The 12,690-nt window shown below is 30.7% G+C and overlaps 1 protein-coding gene and 1 long non-coding RNA gene across 2 annotated transcripts in view; one reads left to right on the forward strand and one right to left on the reverse strand.

Moving 5' to 3' along the window:
- LOC126898127 (E3 SUMO-protein ligase ZBED1-like) overlaps positions 1-12,690 on the forward strand; it is a 100,713-nt gene that overhangs the window by 57,107 nt on the left and 30,916 nt on the right. The window lies entirely within an intron of this gene.
- Positions 11,595-12,690, reverse strand: part of LOC126897660 (uncharacterized) — a 2,071-nt gene continuing 975 nt past the window's right edge. Inside the window, exon 4 of the long non-coding RNA XR_007702158.1 lies at positions 11,595-11,702. This is a non-coding gene — a long non-coding RNA (uncharacterized LOC126897660). The remainder of the gene's footprint in view (positions 11,703-12,690) is intronic.

The following is a 12,690-nucleotide window of genomic DNA, read 5'->3' on the forward strand; positions in this document are numbered from 1 at the left end:
TACCATATTGAAAAATATACTATTTTTGTATGATAATTATGGGTTTTGTATTTTATTTTAATAGAAGTTGATGTTGCTTTTGCAATTATCCATCAATTTTTTAAAATTAAACACTATCTACAGATTTGCATCGAAGCGTTTCTTATGATAGTGATTTTAATCACTGTCAGATTAAATCTACACTGGACCCTACTATGCAATGTCTCTACTATGCCGCGACCCCACTGTGCTACCGTTTTTTATTTATTGCAATTAATACACCACCACCTCGTTTTTTCCCATAGGACAAATTATTACGATCTTTACGATATAAATTATAATTAGTGAAACCAACTTCAGAATCAAAAACATTTTCATTAAGCCAAGTTTCAGTTAAACATATTATATTATAATTAACATTCATTAATGCGTTGCGTAAAAAAGGGATCATTATTAAAAAACCACGGACATTTTGGTAGAAAATATTAATTATAAAAAATTTCCAGCATGGGAATTAAAACAATGATCTTTAGTCACGATGGTAGGAGTTCCTCTTATGTATTTAATGATTAAATTAATTTCACCATTTGATCTACGAGACTCTAGTTCATAAGGAATTTTTTCCATATAGTTTCTCTGATAAAGAGTGGAAGGTGGTTTTAATGATAACAACTTTTTTTTTGACTATTTCAAACACATCAGCTGATGTGCTAAAAACAGCCTTAATTGGGCGGGGATTATTTTTACCATGAATACCAAGACGAATAACTTTAGACGGTCTAATATTCCCACTAGTAATAATCGAATCAATTACATTACTCACAAGATTAGAGTCATGATTAACTCGGTCGACTGCATTATCAAGGTTGGACTCTGGAACGTTTAGTTTTAGTTTTAGTTATTATTGAGGTGGACATAATGCCCATGCACTCAGACCTGTTGGTCCATTGTGCGCACCTTATACCGAATTGTCTTGATTCGGTTTACCCACCTAAGTGTTATCACCAAAGTGTTAATATATTACCAACCATAAAGTCACCTCTAAAAATGACCAAAGAGTCCTGTCTTTCTGGCGAAATTAAGTATCTCTCTGGGTTTTACGTTTTTAATATCCTCTTTTTCAGGAAATGGTTTATTCAAGTAGTTTGATCTTAGTGTGGACAAGGCTTCACATTCGCACATGATGTGTGTGCAATGCCGGCTATATTTTCTTTAGTATCGGCAATTTGCGATTTGTAACCTTTTTGTTTGTTTAATAAATACGATTGACCATACGTATTTTTGGGCATGCCTTAGCGGAAGGAAAGGAAAATAAAAAAATGTGGAACTTGAGCCTTACAATATACTAGTTAGAAAGAAAAACAACATATATATATAATTATAATATGATATTTCCGTTATGATAGAAAAATAACAAACAACAAGAACTAATCATAATGAAATTAGCACAAATTATTAATGAAATAAATAACATTTATCCCCTTTTTTATAACTAATAATATAATTTGTAACAAATAATAAAATATTATGTGGACTGTAAATCCGTTAAAATAAGCAATTAAAAATTCTTAATAATTACCCACTGCCGTTTGAAGGTGATGAACACTGTAACACTTCAGATGCAGGGAAAGCAACAAAAAAACACCGTAACATATAAACAATCCGTTAAGCAACTCAAATTGAATATTGTGGCGAAAAGGCAATACTCGACCCAAAAAAACCTGGTGTCGATATAACCGAAACGGCCGACTAATTGAGCGCGAAATGAATGCTTCACGACCACTGCCACACACTGCTGGGATAGGTCTAAAATAGCAGCGCCGCCGTACCGTTACGAAGGTGGTGGTTTTTTAGTGGGAAAAAACATTGAAGGTCTCGGCGTATATTATATAAAAAACGCGGAATCTCCGGAATACTAGACGGCTACAGAAAAAGATAAAAACAAATTGCGTTGTGTCAGCGGCATACCCGTTGTGACAAACACAAACGTGTATGATGTGATTGACTGACCTGCTCTCCCTCACTTACCGTGTTTTCATATTAAATTAAATATATTGCGTCACCTCACATTAATGTGTATCTAACAATGTGAAATGAGTCTTCCTTTTCTACTCCACACTTCCTGCACAATGGTGATTCCGATACCCCCATTGTGTTAAGATGCTTAAGCAGGTGACCATGTCCTGTCAGTAGACCAGTCAGGGTGCTTATTTGATGTCTAGTCATGCTATTAAGATCACCCAGCAATAAACCAGGGGTCTTGATAAACATTTTAGATTGTCTAGGAACTACCAAGTACTTCCAGATTTTCCAGTGTTGTTCTCTGCGCCAATTCTTGGGTAACGCTTTGAGCGATTGCTCAGTGAGTCCTACCACTGGTTCTAGTCAAACATAGGTGTTCTCTGCTCCTTTCCTGGCTAGAAAGTCAGCATTTTCATTTCCAGTGACACCGTTGTGTCCCGGTACCCACGCTAGTGTAACTTTGTTGAACCTCGATAGTGATTCTTAAGTTTCCCTGCATTCGAGGACCAGCTTTGAATTCACCTGATCGTTACAGAGTGCTTTTAAAGCCGCTTGAATATCACTTAAGATAGTTATCTTCCTATTTTTGTATACCAGCAGGTTCTGAGCCCCTACCAGTATCGCCATCACCTCTGCATGGAAAACAGAGGGTGTTGTGCCCAATGACATACTGACATTTATTCGTGGCTTTAAACCCCAAATTCCAGCACCTACCTTTTCTGACTTTTTGGATCCATCTGTATATATCACAAATCCTCCTTTTTCAGTCAGGTGTTTAATATTCCATTCTCTACGTGTAGTGATCTCTACTTTGTAGGGAATGTTATTCTTAAGAACCGGTTTGATATAGTCTAAGGGGTATTCTAAAAAGCCCTGGTCTATCTCTTTTAGTATTTTACCATGTTCTGTTGTATCACTCTCCACAGTCCACAAACCTAAGTTGTGGAATCTTAGTGCTGTAGCTTAGAGCTTTCACCTCTAGATGCAGAGGAGGTAATTCAATTAGTGCCTCTAATGCGTCCGTTGGTTTAGTTCTTAATGCTCCAGTGATGGCAATGGCAGCCATTCTCTGTATGCGACTAAGTTCTTTCCTAGCTATAATGACTGCTGTTCTGGTCCACCAGACTAGGGCACCGTACAATATCATAGGTTTAATCACTGACGTGTACAACCAATACATAACTTTTGGTTTAAGACCCCATGTATTTCCCAAGGCTCTGCTGCAAGTCCACAATGTGGTCATTCTTCTAATGATGGGACGTAGTGGGAGCAACCTATTGCAGAAGGGATCAAACCATGACTCGTTTAAAGAGGTAGAATTTTTATATAGACAGTTTTTAAATTTTTTGGCAATAGTCCAGGTATTGGACAGGCTAGAAGAAGGATTAAGTGAGGAACAGAAAGAGCGCCAGGACATAATTTTTGCTTGTTTAAGTGTTTTTTGAACAGAGTTTTTTAAATGGCAAGGGGATTGGGTAAATTAGTAAACGCCTGGATACCGACAAGATCTATAGAATGATTAAGAAGCAAGATTTTTAAAACAGGATCAATAGAAATAGGGTTAATGTGGATAGAATGATGAGAGGTGATGGCTACGCCGCCAAAACCGTTGATACGGTCAGAGCGATTAATGTTGAAATGTGGAAGATAAACTTCTTACGTTCCATTGAAGAATATTGAAAGAAGGAAAGTTAGAATTACTATTAAAATGTGTCATCATTGTCAGATAAAGGATAGTGGATGTTAGTTAATGAAGATTCTATAATTGATTGAAGTATTGAAGTAGAAGATATTAAATTAGGATCGCTCGCGAGTAGCTGAACAATATGTTGCTATAAGCAGGAAATCCAGTTGTGGTCATCAACATTAGTACTACGATTTTGGGACATGTATTTTAAAAAACTGACATTAGGCCTAAAAAATTGGCCTAGAACAGTCATTTGTTAAAGGAGGAAAGTGGGGGGAGGGGACTTGAGTTTTATTACTTTTTTTCTTCTTTTGTTTATTTGTATATGTATTAGTAGAATGACTAAGGGAAGGAAAGGAAGGAGAGCTACAACTTCGACACTAGATATATTTGTATTTTTAGCAACATCAGAAAAGGTAAAAAATTTATTAACTAAACTGGAACGTTTGATCGATGAGGCTTCAGGAAATGAGACATTGTTTGTGGCCATTATCTTTTTAATGTCCTTTTGCACAGACCATTCGCTGCAAGATATAACTTTAAATTATCAATATACAAAATAACTTTGTATATTGATAATTTTTGAGGAAGAGTTGCTGGCAAAAATTTAAGTTCAACTAAATTTGAAGAAACGAGGATGTTATCCTTTTTTATATTAATGCGTCTGAATGAAACAACTTTGACTGATCATTCATAACCTTCCCAAAAGTCTTCTTCAGAGATACTTTTATCAAAACGTACTATTTCAATACTATATACTAAGGTACTTGGAATATTCGCAGAGTAGCCGTGTTCAGAAAGAGAAGGGGAAGTGAGACAATTGTTGGCGTTATTAACCGACTCAAACGTGATTTTCACACTCTTAGAACCGATAGGGTTTATGCTTAGAACACCAGGAAAAAGTTTTACCGAGCTTAACTGGGTGAAAATTACCTAAGTTATTATCACCAGATGCAGAAACAAGTACATTAAGAGGACCAGTGTAGTGTAGTGGAAAGCATTCAGGAACATTGGGTTGCCTAACTGTTGAAATATTAGGAAAATCGACATAGAGCGAGTTTATGTTTGAAGTTGGCGAACCGGGTGACGTCACAACGATGACTTCAGGTGAGCTACAATCTATGCTGAAAGTTTGAGATTTGGGATCATAGGATTTTGATTTACCGTCAGATTTAGGTTTTTTGTGTAAGGGGCTAATTGGCGATTTAGAGCCTTGATTGTTCTTACCAGAATAACGCGAATTTTCCATGGAGATTTGTGGGTTGGAAGATTACAGAGTGCTTCTACGGTGTAATGGGGGGTGGTGCTGATCACCTCCTCCCGGGTTAGGTCTGGATTGCATCTTGTGGATTGATTACGCTGATGAATGTAAGTATATTAATATAAAGTAAATTTTTAACTTAATTTATATAGATAATATATATTAAAATACATTATATTATCAGGTAAAAATAAGAAAAGGATTGAAACGGGAATTGAGTGTGTGCATCAGTCAAATCAATCAATAACAAATAGTATGATATATAAACGTAATGATAAAAAGAATATTTTTTATTAGTTTTATTAAAATTTTAGGTGATTGTGCAGAAATTTGCACCGCAATAAAATCGAATCCATATTTTCGGGGAATATATGTGTACAAAAAATAGAGAACAATTCATATCAATTTTACAATTAATACAAAAAAAACTATACGGATCTCATAAACGTATGGAAAAATGCAATATTAACACATAAATCTATAAAAACTTTACTAGATTAGTAACTGTTTATAAAAAATTTAATATTAATAAGGACTATGTAGAGATACCTAGTATAACTCAAAATCTATCTGTTCCACCATTTATTTTAACGCAATCAAGTACTATTCTATAGTGGGTTACTACTATTACACATTTACTGCAAAAAAAGCTCGAAGAGGTGAAACGCGTGGGAGCGGATGGGTTTTTAGGGCAATCGTTTTTTTGGATATTAATATTTTTAAATATGATCCATTGAGGGGTGGGTGTAATTTAGATATACCAAATAAATTATTGCGCAAAAATGCCATAGTTAATGATAAATGTAGAGAACAAGACTGTTTTTATTCGACCGTGGTTGCGGGTTTATTTCCGGTTCAGTTACTTTCTGTAGATGCAACTAAGCCAGAGTCTTATCTGCATTACAACACTGTGTTAAAAACTCGGGGGTTACAACTCCCATTGGCACTAACATATATTAAAAAATTTGAAAAAAAATGAATGAAATAAGTGTAAATGTTTACACATATGTCAACGAAAAAATTGCTGGACCGTTACACTTAACCGAAAATAAACGCCGCAAACATTTATACTTAACATTTAACTGAACAAAACTTAAAAAAGTGTAAGAAGTTGATTGCAAAAAGTATCAATACAAATAGTTAGTAATATATAGATATGTTGCCTATTTGTTACCAAATTTTGACTAAACTAATGACTATATAGAGAGAACCAAAAAAAAATAATTCATAATTATATTACCTTATTATATTTTTATAATAAATTGTACTGGTATGATGTGTGTTTGAGGGGCCACCTCACTGAGGAGGCCCCATGGTTTTTTAGGGTACCCCATTGAGGTTCCGCCACCTCTTTCATGCCTCCACCCTTATCAATAACAGATAAGAGAAATTATATGCATAGGATGGTGTTATATGTTGTTTATCAGTGAAGTAATTTTGATAACTGATTATGATAATACTCTTATCTTTTATTATGATAAATTATTTATCTCTCTTATCATATTGATAAGTAGGTTATGATATTTGAATAGTGTGAATTAACAGTGTAGGAAATATGATTACGAATACTAATTTATGGTTTACCGAATGATATTATTTAATTTGTATTTTTTCTCCTGCATGTAATAATAATTAAACTTAAAATATGATATATTTAACGTTAAAAATCTCATTTTCCCACGTAATACTGAATACGTAGAAACTGTATTTGTTTATAATGAAAATATTATAAAATTATGATTCTGCTATTATTGCGACTTCTATGTATAAAATGAAATAGATGAAANTTATTGCGACTTCTATGTATACAATGAAGTAGAATCCCAATGGTGTATTATAAGAGATGAAATTTATGAAATTAATTCATACATCTGCTGAATTTATTGTTGAGATAGTGTAAAATGATCATCTCTTTTGTCTATATACGCCTACTAATACATAAAATTGTATATGATGCATTGAACGTTAGAATTTTCACNAATTGTATATGATGCATTGAACGTTAAAATTTTCACATGTAATGTTATAGTTAGTGAATTTGTGTTTGTTAATAATGGGTACTTTAAATAATTATGATTCTGGTTTATTGAGGATTTTATATATATACAATAAAGTAAAATTTCATCGCCCTATTACAGGACATGAAATTTATAAAAAATTACCACGTGATATTCAACACCGCATATTATTTAATCCAGAAGAATACGGTGCGGAAGATATTGATATGTTTTTTTCATCGGAATACGACGCATGGAATATCGCATATGCTTTTTACTATGATTCTAGAGAAAATATATTTTACTGTTGCAATGAGGAATGTTACTCAAATTCTTTACATAGAGAAGATGTATCTGTTAATGTTTATTTCGGGGTAAAAACTATCGATTAATAGAANCTAGATAATAATATTTTAATACCAATATATTAATTTACTTTATTACATTATTTAATATAGTATATTTCTTCATTTACTACTACTATAGTGTTAATGTGAAAACTCAAAAGCAATATCACCTCCTTCCTCTTGTATCACTTTATTTACTATTATAACTATAATATACATCAACATAAACAATAGCACCTCCTCCCTCTGTATACACCATCTACTACTTAAGGATGTATATGATAAATTTAACGTTAAAAACTCCCCTTCCTATTATTAAAATTAGCTATAAAACACTATCGATTGTGAAAAATGAATCATATTATCTTTCGTTTTATTTTCGTCATGTGTGATTAGTTAAGTATTAAAATAATATTTCATCCATCAACTATAAATTGTGAGTTATCATTGTTAAAGTTTGTTTTTTTACAATTATAGATTAATAGTACAATAGTAAAAGATTTGTATAGATTCATCATTGATTTAATTGGTTTAATCAGCATAAAAAAGTAATTATTATTTATTATGATTCTTTAAAATATTATCAATCTCAAAATCTAAATTTTTTTTTTTTTTTTTTTTTAATTACTACCAACTATTAATATATCATCTATATATATAATTACATTTNTTTTTTAGATGAGTGTAATAAATAAAGAATGGTTAAACGAGATGAAACGTAAACAAAGAAAATGTGTATGTGATCTTAAAGTAGGCGTTCCGTATAAAGTTTTGGGATTATATTTGATAAAATCAAAATATTCTGATGAAATACCAGTAGCTGAAGTGAAACTTAATAGTGAAGATTCATTTCAAGTTTATCTACCTGCTAGATACACATTTACTCGAGAAGATTTAGCAAGAGGTATTGATGAAGATCTCAAACTCATATATAACGGTCACATTCTGTAGATGCGACTAAGCCAGAGTCATATCCACATTACAACACTGTATTAAAAACTCGGGGGTTACAACTCCCATTGGCACTATCACATATTACAAAATTTGAAAAAATTAATAAAATAAGTGTAAATGTTTACACTTATGTTAACGAAAAAATTGCTGGACCGTTACACTTAACCGAAAATAAACGCCGCAAACACGTAAATTTATTATATTTAGATCAAAATGATAAACCCTTTGGGCATTGTTGTTGTATTTCTAACATGGAACGGTTGGTATCTACACAGCTTTCTAAACATAAGACACGTAAATTTCTATGCGATGGCTGTCTTTTATTTTTTTATTCTGAACATAAGTTAAATTCTCACCAACAAGATAATTGTATGAAAGTAAAAACAATACTACCAACNTCACCAACAAGATAATTGTATGAAAGTAAAAACAATATTACCAACCCCCCCAAAAAACATAGTTCAATTTCAAAATTTCCATATGCAATTCCCCGTGGAATACGTAATCTACGCAGATTTTGAAAGTATTTTAACACCTATTTGCGATCCTAATTCAATTAATTCATATTTAAATAAAATTTCAGTCCATGAACCATATAGTTTTTCTTATTTAATTAAATGTTCTTATGACGAAAATTTGGATGGCATGGAGGAATACCGCGGGGGTGATTACATGAAGGTGTTTATTTCTAGACTTAGAGAAGATATTATCCGTATAAGTGACATTTATTCTAACCCTCTTTATTCTAACAACAAAAATATAGTTATAATATGGCACTCNTTCTAACCCTCTATCCATGGAAGCTTTAACTACACAACAAGAATATAGTTATAATATGGCAGTCACTTGCCACATTTGTAATGGTAATCTACGCTATCATGAGAAGGTTATGGATCACTGTCACTTAACGGGTAAGTATCGAGGTGCAGCACATAGAGATTGTAATCTGAAATGTTCAATACCATCATTTGTCCCGGTAATTTTGCATAATATGCAAAACTATGATTCACATTTCATTATTGGGGAACTCGCTTTTGGTGGTGACGACGAGGGAATCGAAGTTATAGCTAAAACAAACGAAAAATATATGGCTATAAAAAAAAGTGTAAAAACATTAAATGACAAGTGGATTACTATAAAATTTATTGATTCTTTAAATTTTATGCCATCATCGTTAGAAAAATTAGCTGAAACTTTGACCCTCGACCAGTTTAAATTAACTAGGAAAATGTATTCTGATGATGAAAAATTTAAGTTGATGTGTCGTAAGGGTGTATTTCCATACGAATATGTAACTGTTATAAATGTACTGAACGAATGCACGTTACCACCAAAATCCGCCTTCCGTAGTTTATTGAATACGAGTGAAGTAACAGACGAGGATTATGTCCATGCAAAAAAAGTTTGGGATAAATTTAACTGTTTAACTTTGGGGGATTATTCCGACTTATATTTAAGAACTGATGTTTCTCTTTTAGCTGATATTTCTGAATTTTCGAAATGTTTGTTTAAAAAATTATGGGCTTGATCCTTGTCATTTTATAACTTCACCCGGATTAAGTTTTGAAGCTATGAAGCGAATTACCGGGGTAAAATTGGAATTGATGACTGATATTGAAATGATTAGCTTTATTAATAATGGGATTCGAGGGAGAGTATCTCAATGTTCATCTTATTATAGTAAAGCTAATAATAAATATTGCGTTGACTATGATTCTTTAAAACCATCGACATATTCATTGTACCTCGATGCAAACAATCTGTATGGTGCTGCACTGAGTGAACATCTTCCATATGGAAATTTTAAATGGATGACACAATATGAAATTAATGATTTAGATATATCAAAAATTGCGGATGATAATAATTGGGGTGTCATTTTAGATGTAGATATAGAATACGGTGAGAATTTACATAACGATCATTCTGACTTACCCTTATGTCCGGAGAATATTATACCACCTGGATCTAAATTCAAAAAATTAATTCCAAATTTATATGACAAAAAAAAATTATATCGCTCACTATCGAACGTTGAAACAGGCCATTAGTCTAGGGGTTAAAATAAAAAAAATTAATAAAGTATTAAAATTTGAACAGTCGGCTTGGATGAAGGTATATATAGATTTAAATACTAAAAAACGTACAGAAGCCAAGTCGACTTTCGAAATTGAATTTTTTAAATTGATGATAAATTGTATATACGGAAAATGCTTAGAGAATCCTGAAAAAAGAGTCGATGTAAAAATTATAACAAAATGGGAAAACATTGGAACACGTTATGGGGCTAGTGTGCTAATAGANTAGTGTACTAATAGCAAAACCCAACTTCGATAGTGTGTCAATATTTAACAGTAACATGGCAGCCATCCATTTAAAAAAAGTGGAGATTGTATATGATAGACCTTGCTATGTAGGGTTTTCAGTGTTAGAAATTTCAAAGACTATCATATACGATTTTCACTATAATTTTATGAAAAAAATGTATGGTGATAAATGTAAATTAGTATATACAGATACCGACTCTTTGTGTAATTNTTAGTATATACAGATACCGACTCTTTATGTTATGAAATACAAACGGTAGATGTGTATGATGATATGAAAAAAAATATATCTAAATTCGATACTAGTAATTATGATCCTAACAATGTATACGGTATGCAGCTTGTCAATAAAAAAATTATTGGTCTAATGAAAGATGAAATGGGTGGAAAAATTTTAAATGAATATATTGGTATATGTAGCAAAACGTATATGATGCGTAGTGGATAGGAAGTGGGGAAAAAAAATAAAGGTTTGAAAAAATAGGTGTTAAAAAAATATATAACCGTAGATGATTGTTATAATTGTATAACTTATCATAATATAAAAATTTTACGCACCATGTATGTTTTTTGATCATATAATCATAAATTATTCACTGAAAAAATTAATAAAATCGCTTTAGAATTTAAAGATGACAAGCGGTATCAAATACCCAACAGTAACGATACAATAGCTTGGGGTCATAAAGATATCACTCTCTTTACTTCGGAATAAAAATTAACAATCAAATTTTAGCTATTTCTACCTATTAACTTAATGTAAATTTGTTTTAAATAATTTTATTCATGTGCTATATAACTTTGTAAATATAAAATTTGTATATAATTATGTAAGTAATTATTTTGTAAATCCCCAATTGTTTAAATTGTTACAAATTTGTTAATTTGTAAATTAAATGATATATATATATTTTTTTTTTTATATGTAAATAAAGAGAAATGTATTGTTAAGTTTACTAGTTTTATAAAAAATTATATTAAATAAAATTATGTGATAAAAATAAAATATAAGTATTTAAAATTAAATTATTAATAATAATTTTATTTTCTATCCAATCTACTTATTATCTATGATAAATATGCTAATGATGTTTTCTATAGTGTTTTCACTTGTACAGCCAAGTTAACCTTTTCTATGTATATTTGAAATGTCTTGATCATCGCAAGTTATAGTTTCTAAAATTAATAATATCATTATTTATCATGATAAATTATTTGTATGAATATAATATGATGTATAATATAATATACTTATGATAAAATTGCACCGTGTTTGAGTCTGCGATTATATGCTACTCTGGATATATAATAGCAACTTACCTATATATATAGATATAATAATTAATAATTATAATAAAAATGATTTATTCTATAATTATTGGAATAATCTTTTATTATTATTCTTTGTAAACCTATTATGAAATATTTAATAATTATTTGTAGTTAAAATATGTATATAGTAATACTTACTTTTATTTACACGAAGAATATTTATATTCTTTAGTTATGCTACTTGTTTTTGTTTATTGAAATAAATTGATTGAATATCTACGTATGTATATATTGGGATGTATATTTTTCTGTGAGCTATAATCTACATACGCAGATGAATAAGTGAAAACAATGGGTTTTCATTGAAATTAAATTTTAACGCAATCATAACACGAAATCTAAACGTTTATATCAAGGAGAATATATACCATTATTATCTATGTATTAAGTGTGAAATAATGTCGTTTATTTAATTCGAGCATTTCTATATATTTGTTATTGTCGGATGGGTAAAATTGCTTTTACTACCATTGCTATCAAAGTGAAAATGATATCACTCATATATTTTTCACATTTTTAAAATATGAAAATTATACAATTTATAAGTATAAAAATTAACACAAAATACATAGTGTATAAAAATATTTATTGACTCATTTTTGCAGTAAACAAAATTTATTATTTATATTTACATGATTGTGATTAAATCAATTATTTTACATTATACAATTATTGATTAACCAAGAATATAACACTTTAACACGGTTGTTTGTACAACAATTATCGTTGTACTTGTGAAATAAACATGTAACATTTGATGAATTGATATTATTATTATTATTAT

The sequence above is a fragment of the Daktulosphaira vitifoliae genome, unplaced genomic scaffold (assembly GCF_025091365.1).
Source record: "Daktulosphaira vitifoliae isolate Bord-2020 unplaced genomic scaffold, ASM2509136v1 Scaffold_2, whole genome shotgun sequence".
NCBI classification, from domain to species: Eukaryota; Metazoa; Arthropoda; class Insecta; order Hemiptera; family Phylloxeridae; genus Daktulosphaira; species Daktulosphaira vitifoliae.